A 10,000-nucleotide genomic window follows, 5' to 3' on the forward strand; every position below is an offset into this window, starting at 1 on the left:
CTACAAACAACAAACATTTTTCTCTCTCGTTTCTTGTCTCTTTCCGTTAGTCCATATAACTTTCTTCTTTTCTTTTTTGAACAGCGTGCGTTGGATTCTATATCTCTCCTGCGTATAATTTTAGGTTGTAATATTTTTTGACGGGGAAAGGCAACGAGAGGAAAAGAAAAGGTATAAAAAAGGAGGCAAAGTCTTGGCATGGCAGACCTAGAATGGCGCCAAAACTCCTCGCTCTTTCTTTGTTGACCAAGATGCAAATGGCAGCCATTTAGCGCGGATACCGATCAGCTTCTGGCAGTCGACGTCTCTGATTATTTTACGTCGTTTCTGATTTAATAGGATTAAGGAAGGAAGACGTTCAGAGCGAGAAAGAGGGAAAGAAAGGATATAAATTCGAAGTATGGTGTACCTGCGTGTTGCAATAGGAACGTCGGTTGGATTTCCCCCTCAGATTGTGGCCTTGTGCAACACACGGCCAGCGAATCTCGGTGGCATTTTTGGCCCGACCGAGCCGTAAGAATTGGGACATAAATTAATCATCCGGGGAAAATTTTATTGGGTGTTATTTTTACAGAAAGTTTTATTGGCTGTTATTTTTACTAGCGGCTTATTTTATTGTGAGTAATTCAAGTAGTTTCTGCGGACATCTTTACTCGAGACTACGTATTTCTCTCTGCTGTTGGCTGTGGCTTCTGAGAACCACTTTATCCCGGGCATTTATGGAAGAGACGGATATTTCCTGATCATAATTACCCAAGCTCCTCTGACGAATTATCTGGTACCAAACAAGAGAAGACGCAAACTTTTTATTAGCTTAAATGCAAAGTCGTGAGATTGGTTTAGATGTGTGTGTGTTGGGAAGGAGGATGGTAGGAAAGTGAAATGTGCCCGCGGTCGCTGGTTCTCCGAAATATTATTCTTCCTGTCCACACCGCAATTAACGTTTTGTTTTCTCGCCTTGTATTTATGGCTTAGTGCTTGTGTCGATCCGGGCTGGTGGAAGATGTCCGTATATGGACACAGATGTTTAGGACCTTGTGATTTATATGTCTCTATTAGAAAGAGGGAGAAAAGGGGGGGGGGTTGATTTATAGATGTAGCCACAGAAGATTCTCGTAGTTAAAACACATATTTCCCTTGAAAACACAAACAAAATAGAGTGTATGAAGCGTACACCCGGTTCCATCAAAATTGCCCTTCGTCATCTCTCTCGCTAAAAGTAAAAGGAACGCGCTAACACAGGCGGCCATGACAGGCAGGGAGGAGCTCAGTACATAAGCCTACACGCATGGACAGGGGAGGGTGGGGGGGGGGGGGCGCAGTCGTTACGCGGTGTATTCAGTCATGGGTATGGGCACTGGCTCTTGGGTCCTGAGTAGAGACAGGAGGCTATGGGTATGGGTTAAGGCCATGCGGCTATGAGTTAAAGGTCTCAAGCCGTAGGTATGGGCACTGAGACTCGGTTCCTAGGTAAGGGCAGAGTCTGGTTGTGGGGTATGGTTATGGGTAACACGCTGGGGACCCGAAGCACCGCCCTCCCCATATAGGGATGCCCATGAAGCTACCCAGACGAAGGCAGACGACCGTGCATCTGTCGTTTTATTTCTCGTTGGTCGCGGATCGGGTGTAGGTTAAATGGCTGATGCGCCGATAGCCCTAAGTGCTCGTTGATAGCCTTAGGGGTTTTGGAATGCCTCGGCTGAGGATTATGGAAGGTGGTCTTCGGTAACTGAGATATATTGCTGTTATTTCAATTATTTTCTAATGATAATTAATTATTTTTTCATTGGTAATTGGAATATTTTTGTCGATGATAAAAAGTAAGAGTAAAGATATCCAAGAGTTTACAAAATGTAATGTAAATCAAGGATGATTCTTTGTGGGAAGATGGAGATGAGAATAAGAGGAAAGGAGAAAAAAATAATTGGTTTTTGAATGCGTCGACAGCCAATGATTAATGCGAATGAAAGAAAGAAGGAAAGAATTATCGTTTTCCTTCTTGTTCGCAGTTTATACGGATGACTCATAGGAGAGGCGATAAAGAAGCGAAAAAGTATGGAAAGAACAAGGAGGGGAATATCGAAAGACGAAGAAGAGAGCAGAAGGAGAAAGACGAAGAAGAGAGCAGAAGGAGAATAGAAAACAGGGAATACGAAGAAATAAATTGCGAAAAAAAGATAATTATGTTCTGATGATTATAATAATAACAATGATCATAATTGTGATTAAGATAAAGACAACCGTCTCTTTTGAAGTATTCTTAACAGCCTGCGCCGTCACGTCTCCACCATCCCCTACCCCTCCCCACCACACCCCTTCACCCACCCCTACCCACCACACCCCTTCCTACCCCTACCCACTACCCCACCCTTTCCGGCCCCGCCCTTACCCTTCCCCACTACCCCATCCTCCCCTACCCTACCCCACTACACCACCAACATACCCCCCCCCCTCATACTCTCTCTCGCGTCCCCTGTTTATGGAAATCCAGTGTTTATTGCGCCAGTGGGAGTCTCGGGTACGCATGCGAGAGAAGGACGGAAAAAGGAGTGACAGGAAGCTTTGTATGAGTGGATAAAGGGGAGCAATCACTCTTCATGAGGAGATATGAGGTACTTCTTGTATGTTGCGGTTCGCGTGAGGGATTGTGAGGGAGGACTCCTTGTTTGTTCCTTTTTGGTTTTGATGTTGATGATGGTGTTTTTTTTTTCTTTCTTTCTTTTTTGTGTTTTATGGTAGTTTTGGTATGTCGTTATTTTGATTACGTTATGAGGTTGGTATGATATGGGGGAGAAGTGGGCGGGGTAATGGTAGCGTGTAGGAGGAAGTGAGAGTGAGGGAGAGGACGGTGTTTGTAGTGTGAAGATGAGTATGCGAAGGTGAGGTGAAGACGCCCGTGTTTATGTTGTCACGCGTGACTGATGGACTGCACGACCCAGCCCGTCACGCCCACGTCTGTGTAATCCCTTCTCTCTCTCTCTCTCTCTCTCTCTCTCTCTCTCTCTCTCTCTCTCTCTCTCTCTCTCTCTCTCTCTCTCTCTCTCTCTCTCTCTCCCTCTCTCTCCTCTCTCTCTTTCTCTCTCTCTCTCTTCTCACCTTTCGCTCTCTTCTCTCTTTTCTCTCTCTTCTCTCTCTCTCCCTCTCCTCCCCTCTTCCTCACCCTCGTTCTTTCTCACTCCCTCCCTCGTTTTCTCTCCCTCTCTCTCCTTCTCTCTTTCTCTAACGTTCTCCCTCCCCCACTCTCTCTCGCCCTTCCATCGCCCCTCCCCTTTCCTCTCCCTCTCCCGCTCCCCGACCTCCAACATCCCTCAGCATCTTCCACCCTCCTCTCCTGTCCACTTCCCTCACCCCCTTCGTCCACCTCCTCTCTTCCTCTCCTCTTTCTCTCATCCCCTTTGTCCACCTCCTCTCTTCCTGTCCACTTCCCTCACCCCCTCGTCCACCTCTTCCTATTCCTGTCCACTTCCCTCACCCCCTCGTCCCCCTCCCTCTCTTCCTGTCCACTCCCCTCACCCCCCTCGCCCACCTCCTCTCTTCCTGTCCACTTCCCTCACCCCCTTCGTCCACTTCCCTCACCCCCTTCGTCCACCTCCTCTCTTCCTCTCCTCTTTTCTCATCCCCTTTGTCCACCTCCTCTCTTCCTGTCCACTTCCCTCACCCCCTCGTCCACCTCTTCTATTCCTGTCCACTTCCCTCACCCCCCTCGTCCACCTCCCTCTCTTCCTGTCCACTTCCCTCACCCCCCTCGCCCCCCTCCTCTCTTCCTGTCCCCTTCCCTCACCCCCCTCCTCCCCTTCCCCCCCCCCCCTCGTCCACCTCCTTTCTTCCTCTCCTCTTCTCTCATCCCCTTTGTCCACCTCCTCTCTTCCTGTCCACTTCCCTCACCCCCTTCGTCCACCTTCCTCTCTTCCTGTCCACTTCCCTCACCCCCTTCGTCCACCTCCTCTCTTCCTCTCCACTTCCCTCACCCCCCTCGTCCACCTCCTCTCTTCCTGTCCACTTCCCTCACCCCCTTCGTCCACTTCCCTCACCCCCTTCGTCCACCTTCCTCTCTTCCTGTCCACTTCCCTCACCCCCTTCGTCCACCTCCTCTCTTCCTCTCCTCTTCTCTCTCTCTTCCCCCAGACGCCGCAGCCTTTTTTGCATTCCCTCCCGCGACTCTGGGCCATTTTGCGACGCGCGGCCTCCCGTCCCCTCGCTGCGAAAACTAATTAAGCCCTTGAATAATTCCGAAAACTTGTCCAAAACTTGCATAACAACAAATGCACACGTGTAACTACATGGTCGAACGAGCCGGAGCCGTGTAAGCGACTGCTCTCCAAATAAACTTGCGATGTTGCAGAAATGTACTGGAAATGCGTGTATATATCAGTGGATATATATATATATATATGTGTGTGTGTGTGTGTGTGTGTGTGTGTGTGTGTGTGTGTGTGTGTGTGTGTGTGTGTGTGTGTGTGTGTGTGTGTGTGTGTGTATATATATATATATATATATATATATATATATATATATATATATATATATATATATATATATATATATATTATATATAAATATATATATATATATATATATATATATATATATATATATATATATACTTGTGTGTGTGTGCATATATATATATATATATATATATATATATATATATATATATATATATGTATATATATTTATATATATATATATATATATATATATATATATATATATATATATACATATATGTATATATGTACATACAGAAGCACACACACACACACACGCATGTGCGTGTCTATGTGAGTGTGTATGTCAAATGGCCAGAGTAAAGGATTGTAGAATGCGTATTTGTGTGTGTATGTGTGTGTGCGTGTTTTTGCATGTGTGTGTGTTTGGATATGTCATTGGGTAGACCAAATCCACGGTCACACACTTTCATTCATATTCTGACCGCTGAGAAATGAATTATAAATGCACTGCCCTTTCCAATTATTTATTCCCTCTTATTTTCCTGCAATTTGTTTGTTTGTGTACGGATGCCATTCCCATTGGTTCTGGATGCTCCTGGAATACCAAGCCGCACCGCGTTGATCGGTACCCGTCTGGCAGGTACCGCTGTATGAAGGTACGCCGGGTTTTAACTCCGTATATGGCTGCAGCAGGAGGAAGTTCTTTGGGCAGCCGTCGAGAACTGGTTTCTGCTGGGCGCCCCTCCCTTACCCGGGGGGGGGGGGGGCCGCTGCTTCTGTGTATTCATTCGGCCCTGCAGATGACTTTTTTAACTTTTACTTTTATTGTATTTTAGTTTTTGTTTATTGTCTCTTTGTTTCTTTTTGTATTTCTGTCTATTTGTCTTGGCCTCTCTTTCTATCTATCTTTCTTTCTTTCTTTCTTACTTTCTTTCTTTCTTTCTTTCTTTCTTTCTTTCTTTCTCTCTCTCTCTCTCTCTCTCTCTCTCTCTCTCTCTCTCTCTCTCTCTCTCTCTCTCTCTCTCTCTCTCTCTCTCTCTCTCTCTCTCTTTCTCTCTCTCTCTCTCTCTCCCCCCTTCGTATGCTATTACTCTTTTTATAACGCTTTATCCATTTATTTTTTAAAATTATTAACAGTCTTTTGAATCTTAGATCCTTACGAAAGAGAAAAGAAATAACGCAACAACAGCTTCCGTAACAGTGATGTATTTTTAGAACTTCATTTGAATGAAAGCGCCGAAAGAGAAGCATCAAAAATACTGGTCAGGTTTCCGCCGAAAAGAGTTCCCTTGTAACATGCGTTTCGCTCTCTCTCTCTCTCTCTCTCTCTCTCTCTCTCTCTCTCTCTCTCTCTCTCTCTCTCTCTCTCTCTCTCTCTCTCTCTCTCTCTCTCTCTCTCTCTCTCTCTCTCTCTCCCTCTCCCTCGCCCTTTCCTCCTATCTCCCCCTCCCTCTCCCTCTCCCCCTCTCTCTCTCCAACAGCAAGTGAAAAAAACAATTCCGAGAATTTCGTTCTGCGGGAAGATATTAGTGTCACTAAATATGTCACTTTGGCGTATGTGCATTCTATTTTTGTCGGGGCGCCTCTGCTGCGTCGGCCATGTTGTCAGTCACTCAGCTGGGATGACGGATGACTAATTGTGTAAACGTACTGAGGGGGAAGGGGAAACGTTGCGGGGTGAAACGTTTTTGGAAGTGGAATACGAAATCGTACAGATGGGTTTATTAAAGAGCTTGTGAATAGTTTATCCGTTCTTTGTGTGTGTGTGTTGTTTTAATATTTGTATTTCAGGGAGGTTTTTAAATTGTATTTGAAAGGATGCAAGATTTTGTTTTGCGTTTAGAACAGCTGTTTGTGGTTTTATGTCTTGTTAATAATTGATGTAATTACTAATGTGTAATACGTAGTGATTATGATAATTATCTCGTGCTGTTCTTATTAATATTATTATTAGAATCATTGATTTTATGTAGTTTTTGATCACATGGTATGATGGTATCGGTGACAAAGAATATTTACCACTATATATAATTACCATCACGGGTTCTGCAATGCATCCGCTGTCATGGAGCAACGACACAAACTGGCACCTGAAAGCAAATCACAAGCATCGTCAGGAAAGTCGTCATCAGGCGCGGAAACACACACACGAACACACTCAGCACTTCCCAAGAACACAGGAAACGGGTCAAAAAAAAAATCATATGATGCGCCCCTTCTCTTTGTCTCTCTCTCTCTCGGGATTAAAGAAAATGACCGCATCAACACACGCCCTTGCCTAGGGTCCCCTGGTATGAAAGTGGGCGGGGCTTTAGAAGGAAATCGATAAAAACAAAGGTCATGGCAATTAAGGCGTGGGTTTGATGTATCGAGAAATGAATTGTGTGTTTATGGAGGAATGCAAGTGTCCGTCAGATATCTTTTTTTCTTATTTCTGGTTTAATGACGTGCGTGTGATGATCACTTGCTCTGAGATTTACATATGTTGTGGTGCATGTTGCTTAGTTTGAAGATGCATGAGGCGTCACGCTTCTCGATGTCTTTTAATTATAGATTGAATCGTCTGGCAATGGAATATACCTCTGCAAGTCATTAGTTTATTTAATGAAATTATACAAGTGGTGAGCCAGTTAATTCGACGCGATATCTAGTGCATATGTAATTTACCAAAGGGGGAGAGAGAGAGAGAGAGAGAGAGAGAGAGAGAGAAGAGAGAGAGAGAGAGAGAGAGAGAGAGAGAGAGAGAGAAAGAGAGAGAGAGAGAGAGAGAAGAGAGAGAGAGAAAGGGAGGGAGGAGAAAAGGAGAGAGGGAGGGATTGAGGGATAGAGACAGAGGGATTGAGGGAGAAAGGCAGAGAGAGAGACAGACAAACAGACAGATAGAGACAGATAGAGGATATATATATATATATATATATATATATATATATATATATATATATATATATATATATATATATATATATATATATATATATATATATATATATATATATATATATATATATATATATATATATAAAGAGAGAGTGGAGAGGGAAATAGATTAATAGATAGATAGATAGAGAGAGAGAGAGAGAGAGAGAGAGAGAGAGAGAGAGAGAGAGAGAGAGAGAGAGAGAGTAAGAGCGTGCGTGCATGCGTGTGTGAGTGTCTTTGAGCTAGTGTTTATTTGATTGGCTAAAGGCGTATCTTCTTTAAGTTTTTGTTCAAGACCGAAATACAGAAATGAAAATGACATCACCATCAGAATGTATTCACAAATGACGTCTGACGCTCATCAGATGTCACCCGAAACGCGTTCGTCATATCACTCTCAAAACGCCATCCCCCCCCCCCCCATCTCATAAGCGGCCGGCTATTAACCGCTACGAAGATCCTGTGCGCGTGGCTGCGTGTGTCATAGAAGCCTCTAAGAAAGGTATTGTGGGGTTTTACTATTCCCTGTGTCTGAGTCACACGGCCGGGCTTTTACACGTTCGCTCCCTCTCTTCCTCTCTCTCTCTTTTGCCCGCTCTCTGTCTGTCTGGGTGACGTCACTGGTTCTGCCCCCTCCCGAGGTGACGTCACGCCCTCACGCAGCCATTTAGGGAGTGGCCACGCCCCCCTCCCAGCCATGTGTGCTGACTCGGCCCCACTTGTCCGCTGACACCCCGGCCCTGGAGTACTGTTGACGGTGCGGCTGCCCGTTGCTTCTGTCCTGGCCGAGAAAAATACTTACGAACAGAAATAGTGCTGTAAGTGCGGTCTGTTTGCAATCACGTTTGGAATGCCCGAGTTGCCAGCGGTGGTTTATCTCGCGTCGCTTTTTCGTCCCACAGTGCTCGAGTGTTTGTTGTGCATTTCATGTGATGCAAGTGATGTCAGTGAGATGGATCTGCAATCGTTCATCATTATTTCGGATGTCATGCCGCGAGATTGGCAACGTTTGTGTAATTACTCCCACGCTGGTGACGTCAGCCAGCGCTCTACGCGAACTGACGCCCTGAGAGAAACGTCAGCTGGGACCATTACAGCTCTGACATGCCCGTGATGTCACCAGTCGTTTATAGGATGTGAAGCTGTAAACATAGCAAGCTTGTGATGAAGTGGCATTGATTTTTGCTTATGGAAAGGCCTTTAATGCTAAATGGTAACTCCAGTGGTGCGATCCTGGTACGTGGAGATCCGTGCTTTAAGGGAAATGAGAAAAAATAGAAAAACGTGTGCACGAATTCGTCAGTTACCCATTCAGCGTGTGGCCGTGACTCCGATTATCAATAGAGTGAAGGATAAAGTGAGCGAGTGTGAGAGCGGGGTAGAAAAAGTATGTGAAGGGCACCATGACAATTAAATCTCGCGAAGGATAACTGTTGTACTCGCTCCTCCGGACCATAAACATATACCAGGCGCGTGGCTGGTCCCCCCTCCCCCCCTCCCCTTAACCCCTCCAGAAGCCTTGCCTCGCCCGGGTTCGTTAATTAACGAATTCGACCGCTAAATATGACTGTGCTTTGGGGGGGTTGGTGATTATGTGAATGTGTAAGTGTGTTTTGTTAGATGACGAATAAGATAAGTAGTTTATAGTGATGTGTGTATCTGTGAAGCTTGTTTTTCTTACGGACGTCTAACATGAATGCAAATCTATGCAGTAAAGTTGTTGTTGTTGAATCCGTATTCCATGTTGGTAGTTTTTTATTGTCATTCATGCTGGTACTCGCCTCTCTAATGTTGCTCTGTTGGTCCGGTATTGGCTTAGCGAGGATTTCAGTGGATTTACTTTTTGAGCTCTGGCTTTCATTTTCATGTATATATTTATTTTATTTATTTATTTATTTATTCATTTTTGTTCAGCACACCGTTAAGGCCGTTACACAGACGGGGTTTGTTGAAGTTTATGTTATAGGAAGTTCATGTGGATAGAAGTATATTTCCTTTTCTACTATATTAATTGCATATGTTTTTCTCTTCCCCTCCCCCCCTCTTCCCCTTCTTCTTACCCTCCTTCCCCTAACCACTATTCCTTCTCCATATGTGTACCCCCCTTCCTTTCATCACCCCTCCCTTCCCCTCCCCTCCCCTGCCCATTACCCCCTTTCTCGTATGTCTACCCCCCATCCCCTCACCCCCTCACCCTCCCCTCACCCTCCCCAGCTGCCAGGTTGTTAGGGTGATGCAGGTGGCACCCTAGTGGCACTGGCGGCGAGGGTGTCATTCTGCGCTTGGAATGAGTGCCGTTCTCCCGTTCTCGGTTTAGGCCTCTTCATGTTATCTCTTCTGCTTTCTTTTCTTTTTGAGTGTCTGGTCCTTTTTCCTTTTTTTCCCTTTCGCTTTCTCTCTCTCTCTCTCTCTCTCTCTCTCTCTCTCTCTCTCTCTCTCTCTCTCTCTCTCTCTCTCTCTCTCTCTCTCTCTCTCTTTCTCTTTATCTCTCTCTCTTTCTCTCTCTCTCTTTCATTTTATCGTCCTTGTTTTTTTCTTCCGTTTTCTCTCTTGCTTTCTCTTTTATGAGCGTTTGTTTTCTTTTGCTCTTGTTATTATCCTTTCCTTTAATTATTTTTTCTAACTTC

The 10,000-nt window shown here is 45.0% G+C and overlaps 1 protein-coding gene across 18 annotated transcripts in view; it reads left to right on the plus strand.

Moving 5' to 3' along the window:
* The window catches only part of LOC113823429 (Nuak family kinase 1), a 142,604-nt gene that overhangs the window by 50,303 nt on the left and 82,301 nt on the right, over positions 1-10,000 (plus strand). For 2 of the 18 annotated variants that reach the window (XM_027376059.2, XM_027376062.2), the window contains exon 1: positions 8,592-8,609. The exons of 11 other annotated variants lie outside the window; for them this stretch is intronic. The gene's annotated coding sequence lies outside the window, so the exon portion shown is untranslated. 5 more of the 18 variants (XM_027376060.2, XM_027376057.2, XM_027376064.2 and 2 more) reach the window with 5 other exon arrangements.

This window comes from Penaeus vannamei, chromosome 19 (assembly GCF_042767895.1).
Source record: "Penaeus vannamei isolate JL-2024 chromosome 19, ASM4276789v1, whole genome shotgun sequence".
Lineage (NCBI taxonomy): Eukaryota > Metazoa > Arthropoda > Malacostraca > Decapoda > Penaeidae > Penaeus > Penaeus vannamei.